Source organism: Dicentrarchus labrax, unplaced genomic scaffold (genome assembly GCF_905237075.1).
Source record: "Dicentrarchus labrax unplaced genomic scaffold, dlabrax2021, whole genome shotgun sequence".
Classification (NCBI taxonomy): domain Eukaryota; kingdom Metazoa; phylum Chordata; class Actinopteri; family Moronidae; genus Dicentrarchus; species Dicentrarchus labrax.
The window spans coordinates 8,301,799-8,312,198 of record NW_026136715.1 but is presented as its reverse complement, the minus strand read 5'-3'; positions in this window follow the sequence as shown (position 1 = coordinate 8,312,198).

The window sequence follows — 10,400 nt, the reverse complement described above, 5'->3', positions numbered from 1 at the left end:
CCTACTTTAATTTATTTGTGTCTACAGCAAGGCCGTAGCCATGGAGACAGCACTGGGGGTGACCAGATCTGCCGGGGGAAATTCAAAATTTGAAAACTAATTTCTTGATGTTCTAAAATATTTAAAAGTCACTAACACATGGGATGAGCATTTAATTTATTTTTCTGTCCAGTAGGATTAAACTGTTGCAATGTCAGTCTTATAATCGTCAATATTTGCTCCTTTTCATCATCACTATCGACAGTGATATATCATATGTAACACTCATGACATTGCAGGCTTAGTTATGACATTCACAATTGGGTCAGACTGGACTTTTTTTTAACTAAACAAGCTCTGTTTTGATGCTTTGTATGCACTCCGGCACCTACGTACATTCAAAGTACATGTCTTAGTCATTAAAAATCCTGAAATTAATTATGAATGTGATGTTAGAAATATTAGTAGTTGTTAGTAATTATCATAAAGAGCAGAATCATTTGAAAAAAACATGTATTTGTTTTATGCTTTTATTAATTATCACCTTGTCTTTTATGCCTTCATTTTCATTTAGTGGGCACTATTTTCCCTCCTACATGAAGTGTTTTGACATTTTATAATTAAATGTGATTAAATAAATGGATAATTATTATTATTAATTGCTTATCATGTTTACACACAAACACACACAAATTATTTGCATAGTGTCTTCAAATGTCCACTAGATGTGTTCACAAGGAATATAACATAGTGCTTTAACCACGGATATCATCTCCATATACTTACAATATATATATATATATATATATATATATATATATATATATATATATATACATATAATGGCATACTTACACACTATACATACACAACCTTTAATGGCACACGAGAGGAATTACACAAATCACATTTTCTTCTGAATAATTAAAAGTGACACTGAGACTGTAGAATTATGGAGTAATTGACTTGTGACCTGTCATAATATTAATATATAATATAATATTAATGGTCAAATAATAACAATAGTAATAATAATATTTGTAATACAAAATTATTCTATTTGCTGCTGGCAATGTATAATGTAATATATAACCTGTTGCCACCTTGACATTTCTGCTCGTTATTGAAAGTTAATCATACAAATTGCACACACAGAGGACCCAAAATGTATTTGATCAGTAATATAATATTATTTTCAATGGCTTTAATGCATGAGCAGAATGACAGATGAATAGATTCATGATTTTATTTTATTTTTTAAAGTTATCATTTAGTTTTGAGATCATTCATAAAACATCTGTGGCTGTAGCCTCAGACAGTTCTTACAATGCCACTATTGGGGTGGCCTTTTTAAGCATATTTGAGCATTTATATAATTTCTGCCTTGGTGCACTAACTATGGTGTTGAAATAAATCAAACAAAAAGCAACATCTAGGAATTGGTGATAATGTTTCCACAGAAAGTGAAAGCTAGTTAGCCTAGCCTAGCTTGCAAGCAATTCACATGACACCATCATAATTGTTTTGGCATGCCTGTCTGAGTGGTGCTGTCCATGGTACTGAAAGGGGGATTTAATTCTGGCATGTTAATTCAGGCGCCTTGGTGGTGCCCCTGGGCTAGCGGTTTCTCGCTGCTTCCAGTCTTTATGCTTAGCTAAGATTGCTCTCCTGGCTCCAGCTTCATACACGAGTGGTTTTGATCTTCTAACATAACTCTCCAACTATTCCTTTCAAATTAATTTGCTAAAGATGATAGGGCCATCCTGACTTTGTGTTAGAGATCCGGTTTGGCAGTTGAAGACTAATAAAAAGTACATGGTAAGAAGTCCATAAATCCGCAGGTCCACACAGCAGGCTGCACAACAGAATTAGAAAATGGTCGTAGTAAAAGAACTACTAGAAATCTTTTTGAATATTTTCCCGACCTGTTCAAGTGAATTTCATCTCACCATTACTGTGCTCACTACTTTTCCCCAACTCCACAGGCATAATAGGAAAATAGCTAATATAAAAACTGAAATTGTATTCTTTCCTCTGTAAAGAGAGATGATTGCATATCAAGTTGGCTGGTTGAAGTACCTCCTGTGTATGACTCCTGTGTGGTGGGAGAGGAAGCATTTTTCTTCCAACCAATGGAAGAGTGAGTCAGGTTTATGACTATGGGGAGCAGAGGGTGGCCTTTATTTCCCTGAGAAGAGTCATTATTATTGCCCTGTAAATTTATGGCTTGCTTCAAGAGAGAACCTACCAGCAGAGTGCCTGTCATTTCTCTTACTATCTTATGCATTATTGATAAGTCTAAGGTCCTATCATCCATTGTGTGCTATTGCCATAACTCAACAGCAGAAAACAACTTATACAGTATACTGTAGATGTGTAGAGTAAGTCTCTCTTTTGTTCTCTCTACTGTAGTTTACACCACCATTTTATGACGACTTTCACCTGTTAAACAGAAGTTATGACAATACCAAGCATGATATCAACAGCTCTGACCCCTCTTATACCACCACTTATCTCATGATAAAAATATTTAACACACACACACACACACACACACACACACACACACACACACACACACACACACACACACAAAACAAAAGAATGATTCCCCTGCAGAATTGTCAGTTGCAAAAAAAAAATAATTGGTTTATCAAATTAAACTGAGTGTCATGAACCAGTTTACATGGGTTTGACAGAATAGATGTGGGCTGTAATGAGCATGCTAATCCACAGCAAGAAGCTCTGGATCAGGCACAAGGGACAAGAGTGGTTTCTCGTTTTCATAATGCAGATGAACCCAGCCAGAAAAACAGAAAAAAAATTCATCTATTCATTAAAGCACCTCTTTGAATTATACAAACAGAAATGAGATATTTAAATCTGGTACTGACTATCATGTGGTCTCAAATGGAAAGAAAAAGCTGCTTCATGGGGCTGTGTAAAAATAATCACATTACAATAGCCAGAACAACTGATTAATTGAAGGAGTCTGCGTCAATTAATATGCCCTGATAAATGGTTGCTATTAGCAATATACTCAGCAGTTACATGGAGAGATAATTAGACCATCATGTTGTTAAAGGATAATAAGAATCAGCCTCTTGCAACAAAGGATGCCCTCCTTTGACTCTGTCCTTCACCTGGCCGTGAACGCTGCCGATGTTCAAAGGGAAGGCAAGAAGACATCTTTCATTTTCCTTTGTCATAAGGGCTAGTAAATCTGTCATTTAGACATGTGGACGCACACAAAATGTGGCTGTATGTATAGACTACAAGTGCACACACTCACACATCAAAATCACTGCACAGTACTAAACAAGTTAATCAGTAATGTTTTATTTGGCACCTCCCACATGTGCTACCTCTTTCTCTGTCTCTTTCCTCCAAAGCTCCTCTCACTGAAGGACCCTTCAGAGCAGCAGCAATCATCCTATTTAGACAGCTGAGAGGGCTGCTTTTTGAAACATGGTATTGTATAATGCTGCCTGTGCTTGCAATCATGCTCTTCACTCTGCGATGTTGAGGTTAATTTCAGTCTTTTGTGTATATTTTGGTTGTTTATATAAGCAGTTTAATTCAACAGCAAAACAAGCTCGTTTTTAATTTTAAACTACAGCTTCCAACATGTTTTCACATTTTTCTGAAAATTATGAATTGATCACATTGACCTTGTTTTCTAATTTAGGTTTTATGCTCTTTTATTGCCAGGAGATGCTGTAAAAATCAATCTTTGAATAACTTTTACATACCATATTAAATATCTTGTTTTCTTCTTGGTTTGATTGTAAAAATATGTTTGAGTGACATAAAAAGCCATGCTCGTGGTGATGCATCCTGAGCTGCAACAGCAAAGAAAAAGATAAAGACTGAACAAATTTGTTTATTAGGTTCCCACTTTCTGAGGCTGAGCCAATCCATCACCACTAAACGACCTTATGAATACATTACAATACATTAAAGCTGATTAGCTGCACAGGAGTCAGTTTGTGAGTTATGTTGTTTGTCATTCTGTTGCATTAGCTCTAACTCTTCTCCATTACAAAGACAGATAATGCTGCTACTAAAGTCTCTGAAAATCGATTTCAAATCATTCTTTGAGGTGTAATTTCCTACATGGAAAAAATAAAGTACATTTCTTTTGGTTGAGTGGAGCCTACACACATATCGCAAAACCAACAAATCCTTGATAACCAAATGCACTTGTAAGCATTTCAAGGTTGATCATTGATTTGTCTCTCCTGGCAGGAATGACCCGACCGATTTTAGAGGGGAAACAAAACAAAAACAATATAACTGCTGAGTTGATATCGAATCTGTGCCTCGTTTGAAGACAGAAAGTACCTTTAGAAGCCCATACATATTTATACATACACATAGTGCTGTCCTCAATACGTCGACTGCTGGTAGGAAACGGGAAAGGAAAAGTGGCCTCCCATTTGCAACATTTTGTTGACCTATCCATCTACCCTGATTTCTACTATAATACCATCACCTGAGTACCTCCTTTGCTCCTGTTGCTGCTGCCGCTAGAGGGTTTTGTCACCTGAACAGTTTTGACTTGGAGGAGGCTGTGTTATTTTATACTTCTCTTATTGTCAACAAATTAGACTTTCCGCCCAAGAAAAACGAAAAACGACAGCATCAGTCATCTCATCAAATGCCCCAAAACAATAATCTTTCAAGTCCTCTAGCAGCCGTGGGTATTATGACTGTCTATCGGGAGCTAGGGAGGAGATTGTGTGATGTTGTTATAGAGATTGGCCAACTAAATCTTGGACTTTAACAGGAGTCTGCTGTTTGCTTCCGATTTCCTATAGACAGTCAGTGTTGGTTTATTTTAACTATGACCATTTAACCATCATTCCCTAACCTTAACTACCTAAAGTAGTCCTTTTAACCTAAACACCAATCTTTCCCAAACACTAATCAAGTTTTTTCGTGTCTAAAGTTAACCAAACGTCAACCATAGCAATTATTAGTTTAGAAAATAGTTTTATTTTGCAGTAATGAAAAGTACTGATACATGTCATCAGACTTGTTGTAACAATCCTTTAAAAGGACCAAAACCAACTCTGAAGACTACAACTCCCATATCTTCTGTGGCACTTACAGTAACCCCAAGCACATTAGTTCTTACTAAGGATGTAAATATTTAAAATTGGCTCAAAAATAGCCTACTGTAGTTCAGTAGTTTCCTAAAGCAGCTTGGCACTGTATAGCAGATGTTACTCAAACATGAGTCACTGTAAGTGTATTTATTAGGGGCTATTTTTAGCTGTGGATTAATAAACATTTTTGACCAAGTGGGTGTTCACGGCAGCAGGAAGGTTTATGTGGGGTTGACCCAAAGTAAACTACAATGCCCATGTTCATTGCAATGAAGAAACATGTCACCCACATCACTGATGTGTTCTTTGGCAGTTTGTCAACAACAAAGTCAGGATAAGCTATATCAGGAACAAAGGCAATACAAAATATGGAATATCATCAGCTTCATCCTGTAAGTGAGGTTTCATTTTTGTGGTTTAATTTCGCTACTCCTAATTTTTCAAAATGACTAAAGAGTACTTCTGAAACCTACAAACCAGAAAATGAGGTTTGGAATGACTTTCTTTCCGCCTGTGTAGCTATTGAAAACTACTTTAAAACTGTTTATCAACTGCATGAAGAAAAAAAAAAAACATAGTGTTCAAACATACTGTGTGCTCCACACAAAGGCATCCAGTTTCTATTGTCATTTCCTCCAGAGAGAACCAATAGGGTCTACTTTAAAGACATTTTATTGACTTGTCCATATGGTTTATAGGTTTCTAAATGGCTCCACTTCTCTTTAGGAAAAGATGGGAATTTAATCACACACCTTTGGCGGGCTTAGCGAGACAGCTGTGGCAGTCAACAACCTCGTCATGTCAGCCTGAGACTCAGGAGAGACTGTCCTTGAAACACAAAGAACCTCTGATGACATTGATTCAATTCAGCCACTGTATTGTGCTCATTCACAGTACAAAGGGCCAGTATACTAAAAAACCTTTTCAGCACTGACAAGTGACAATAAAACAACAGTGTGCTCTGGGTATCAAAATAAGTTAGTCATCAATGCCTCCCACAATCCCAGACAGAGCAACCGCCATCATTGTTCCCTGCTCATCAACAATTTCAGTCCGGGGTAATGATACACTTAATTATTCTTGGTCCAGAAATGCGCAGATGACACAATTTGGTAACAGAATCCCAGTATTACAAGGTTCCTGATGTGTAATTACACAGATGTTAGGAGTGAATCAGGTACTGTACATGGGCTTGCAGTTGATTTGTGCCATCATGTTTCATCCTGCTTTTCATTTTGAGGCAAGGACAAGCTGATACGCCTCAGTTGCTCTTATAATTATTTCTGCTCCTCTCCCTTTTCCATGCCCAGTCTCTCTGTCATGCTCTCAGTCTCAGCCCAGGCCTGGGTGTCGATCCCTGAGGACATGGCGCTGGAATGCCTATCTTAGGCTTCTGCAGATGGGGATTGGGAACAATCTTAGATTCAATACAATTTTCCAAATAAGACTTAAGAATTAAATGAAATCTTACAATGTTATCTCTCAGGTCGAATTGGTCACTCAAGTGTGTAGCCCTGATAGACTGATAACACAACCCACTTACTTTTTATCATCCACATGCCGCAAATTGCATCTGACTGCATGTGTGCATGATGTGTAGATGCTAGAGTGCTTATGGGTAGTTTATGTCATCCAGTACTTTAGCTCTTCAATCAAAATTGTTCATATAGCAGTGCGTCAGTGTGGTATTCAAAGGATAGATTATAATCCACAGGACAATCCTTGTATTCTTCTCATAATATGCACACAACAACACCACCGTCCCCAGACATGCAAGCTTCAGTGGTTGCCTGTGTTCGCCAGATAAAGAGGAACAATGGTTCTAATAGGCAGCAGAGAGTCTCCACAACCAGTGTTTCAGCTGTGCACATTTGTTCTCACAAAGGCTAAATGTATTTTGAGTGGCAGATTAAGGATATTGGTCAGGGGCTCTGCATTGTCAACTCTGAAAAGTGGGGTAAATGTGTGTTTGGATGATAATTCACACATTCTTAGGCTCAACGGCAGACAAAAAAGACGCACTGTTCTCATTTTTTGGGCAATGTGTTTCACAGATTGTTAATTATGGGTAACATAATCTCATTAAGTCCTTTTGCTTTGCGACTCAATTTCTTTTACAAGCATTAGTCATGATTGAGTAGTTTAGGGGTTTAAGTTCCTCTTTTGTCTGAGTTCAAAAAGTGGCCGTCTTCATAAGGGCTCTGCTTTGTCCTGTTTGCATTCCACAAGGAAGCCTGATGTCCAGCAACAGCACAGTTGTCCTGGTCGAGTGTCTATAATACCAAACAGTCTTGGCCTGGTAAAGACATAAAATGGTATTTGTATGGCATTAATGCAGACAGTTAAGATTCACTTTTCCAGTATGGTATTAGCATGCTTCTCACTGAAAACCCTCTACATTCCTCAGTACAACATACCACTGCTGGAAGAAGTATTTAGATCCTTTAATAACCAATATTTTATAATATCAATGTAATGTGAAACAATGTGAAAACTGAGCTTTACAGCAAGTTTCAGCTCATTGTTCTTTCCTCCAGCCCGCAACTGCTTAGGTTCACTCTCACTGCTCTCATAACATAAATTTCAGCCTCAGCTGTTTTCAGCAAAAAAAAAAAAAAAAGCTGGAAGAAACACAGTACACTACCTGCTTTGCAGAGACACAGTGAATCATGTACAGTGGTGCATTTAGCAGCTAAAGAGACAGATATTTCTATTAGTTGGTGGAGACCAAAAACAGAGCTATAAAAAGTGAATGTTGGTCTTACATTTGCCAGTTGGACTTGCTCCATAACTGCTAAATGTGTAAATAAGCAGTTGTTTGCAAACAAGTTTGCCTTATCATTTTGATGGTATGTCGATGTTGTGTTCTCAACTTGTTTCTGCTGGACAAAAAAGCAACCTGTTGCTTAATTACTAACTGAACAGAAAAGTAATCAATACTTTCTCAAAAATGTACAAGTTTCAGCTTCTCCAATTAAATTATTTGCTGCTTTTCTCTGTTTTATAATTATTATAGTCTAAATATCATCGGTTTTTGGACTGTTGGACAGACAAAACATGACGGACGTGATGAATCCAGAATGACTGAATGACACTTTGGACTGCGGAAAATACACTGAAATGTAAGTGTAAAGTAGAAGCAAATACTGAACGTTGTTGTACCTGAGCACAGTACTTGAGTAAATGCACACTTACTTTCCACCACTGCAATACACAGCTTACTCTCAGTTTATCTGTTTCCAAATGTCCCTTCAAGATGAACATTAACGAGTATAATCAGTTATCTGAGCGTTTTGTAGAACAGATATCTTTCATCTGATTCAGGCTGCCCTCCAGGGACAGGACAGTGAAGCAAAAACTTCCCCTGTTTTTCTCACTACATATTCAGATGTTGGCTGTTTGTGCAAGACAAAATCAGATTTTCAAAAAAAATATCTAAGAAATACAGATGATTTTATTTTACATAAATATCAAGGTGACCTTCATCAATGTTAAAGTAGCTGTTTGCAAAGATTATTGATTTTGAGAGGAGGGTACTCTCTGCCTTGTTTTCACCAAATGATCTCAGTAAATCTTGTGTTCTATCAGGGACGACAGTCAGTTAAGACATGGTGTCTCTTGTCTCTGGAAGGTGTGATTGAGTCCTTGAGAGCTCCTTGGATAGACTGACATGGCAATTGCTCCTCTGTCTGCTAGAACATGTCAAGATGCCCACGTTAGCTGCCCTGGCTATCAGTGTTTATTTTCGACCAGCAATGTGTCATTAATAGCTCTGTCCACAGGGCTGATGAATAAACTCTTAAGTCTCTGGTATTCGCATGACGTTGCCCTCCCTCCGAGTGTAAACATTGTGAAGACAGATTAGTTCTGCTGCTGTGGGTAAAGAAGATTAACAGAGATTATTAACAAACATGCTGGATTAAATAGACAGTATCACTCCCTTCTTTACAGACATCCCAACCGTGTGGTTAAAGCAGAACTTGGGGTGCAGCTGCTCAAACCAGCAGCGTGGTTAAAACATCATGTCTCAGCACGGTAGCAGTCGTCACAGGGATTGGACGCAGAGCTGCCTGGATTCAATCTTCTTGGTCCCAATTAAAATCAGATTTACTGACATCAGTCACAGTTCATCACAGTGATTATGCTCAAGCTGTTCACTGTGGAGATGATACAGAGTTTATGGGAACTGCCACTAATTGGAGGCCTTCACTCTCTCACTTTGTGTCCACTCATTAACCTATCTTTTCCATTGGAATACATGAGGAATCACATATATGCATAATTATATTGATGCCTATATTGTTTTAAATGCAGCTTTAAATAATCACAGTTCTTTTTACATGCTAAAAAACCTGCACTGTTGGTTTATTTACCCCCTAAAATATGGTTTGGTTGCGAACTGCTGACATGTCATTTGTTTCTGGCTGTTAATAATATGTGTATTCTGCAGTTTGGAATGTCACATGCACAGTGGTGGAAATTATCTATGTACAGCAACTCAATTACTGTACAAGTCTGTATCTGTACTTTACTTAAGTATACCAATTTTATTACACTTAATACTTGAATTCTGCCACATTTCAGAGAGAAATATTGTACTTTTTACTTGACTACGCCACTTTGTACAACTAAATTTACATTTGTGACAGTTTTAAAGCTTGGCGTGGGTCAGAATAACCAGTTTATAGAAATAATTTAACAGTAAAATAAAATACATAACACTAACACTGGGTCACGACAACCCAAGTTAACCCAGTCTTGCATTTGTGCTATATTGACCCAAACCGGGCTCCAAAGAGAAGACCACCTACCCATTAACCAAGGACTTACACTGTTTATCTGGTTTTCAGATAATGTTATCTAAGGATATAAATAAACTTATTGATTCACTCACTTAAGCAATTTTCGGCCATCTGAAAAAGGAAGTCAATATGCACCTTGCAGGGACATGATAAGAATGGATCATTTAAGCATACATCTGTAATAATGGCATTGTTCATTTCCTGAATAGCTCCCCCATGTATCTTGCATTGCAGGTGCTCAAGGCCTGGCACTAAGGGGCGGTAATCATGCAATGTGTTAGAATATACAGTTTGACCTGTGGTGGGATGATGTGACCGGGTACAAAATCATACATTTTATCTACTGTCACATATTTTCTCTGTGGTGTGGTAGATGAGTCAGAATCTTTGGTCTTGTGTTATCAGGATCTTCACTATACACATAATAGAATAAGTGCTTTAAAAAAATCTGAAATATCTGGAGGCTTGACCTGTTACTATAGTAAATGTGTCTGTGTTTTATATGCAC